This window comes from Pteropus alecto, unplaced genomic scaffold (assembly GCF_000325575.1).
Source record: "Pteropus alecto unplaced genomic scaffold, ASM32557v1 scaffold110, whole genome shotgun sequence".
Lineage (NCBI taxonomy): Eukaryota > Metazoa > Chordata > Mammalia > Chiroptera > Pteropodidae > Pteropus > Pteropus alecto.
In genome coordinates, this window is record NW_006431920.1 from 10,106,098 (window position 1) to 10,107,304 (window position 1,207).

Here is a 1,207-nt window from a genome sequence, read left to right on the forward strand (position 1 = left end):
TCCCGCGCCTGCGCGCACGCGGCTGCTGGTGACCCTTCGCCTACGCGGGTGTCTTCTGGCGTCTGGAGTCGTCACCCGAAGTCCGGGACCGCGAGGTGTCTGGCGTTGTCTGACCCTGGGACTGTGTTTCCGCGTTTCCCCACTCCAGTCCGTTTTCTTCTCTAGGCAGGGCTGCTAGGGAGTCTGGTGCTAGCACGGTATTCCCAGTGTCGTGCGGACCGAATGGGCAGGAAGGGGGCTTCCAGATGCCCAAAAGCCCCGGTCGGGTCTGCTGCTGCTCTGGCAGGGCGGCTGACGTGCCATTGCTCAGCGTACTGGTTCTCCCGGTTCCCTCCCCTCGGCAGATAAACAAACCCCAGCGCGTGACCCGACAGACTCGAAAACAGCTTCACCTACTCATAAAGTTCTTTCCTCCCCGTCTCTTTCTGTAAACTTACCTGTCTCCACGTATTGGAGCTCCAATCCCTTGCTCAAAGCAGTAGATTGTGGTCAGGGGGTGAGTTTAAAAGTAAATCCAAAAACCTATTTAAATATTGTTTACCTTTTGGGGGATATGTTGACACTTTTTTGAGGCTTACAACGTACCAGGCCTTTTATAGTCCCTTGAACAACTTAATTTCTGCAATAGCTACAAAATAAACATTGCATTAGGTTTAAAATTCCAAAGTATGCTGAAAGGTATACTGCAAAAAAGTAACTTTCCCTGTTCCCTTGTCTGTGGGAACAGACTTAAGTTTCTTGCGTATCCTTTCCGACGCTTTTTATGTACATTGCTATATGTATATCCCCCCTTTTAAAAAACAATTGAGAGCAACTCGCTGTCCTGCGTCTTTGTTTCATTCACATTAACGTCTACATTGTTATGAAAAATCAGTCAGGCTCATTCATCTTCAGTGTGGCATGGTTCCCTAGGAATTGTCCCCATTTCTCAAAGGAGGGCACACCGAGGCTCAGAGCGACCAGGATTTCGAGTCCAGCTCCTTCCCGAAGGGAGGGGCCGGCGGTTCCACCGCCCGGGCGGCAGGAAGTGTCGATAGCTGACTCGCCCGAGGCACCCCCGCGGCTTGTAAACGCGAGGCAGACGCGCAGCGCGGTATTGGCACAGTCCGCGCCTCGCAGCCAGGTCTCCTCTCTTCTCCGTGAGGTAAACGCCCCGGGCCGCGAGCCCCACTACCCGATCCCGGAGCCCCGCCTGGGGCGGAACAGG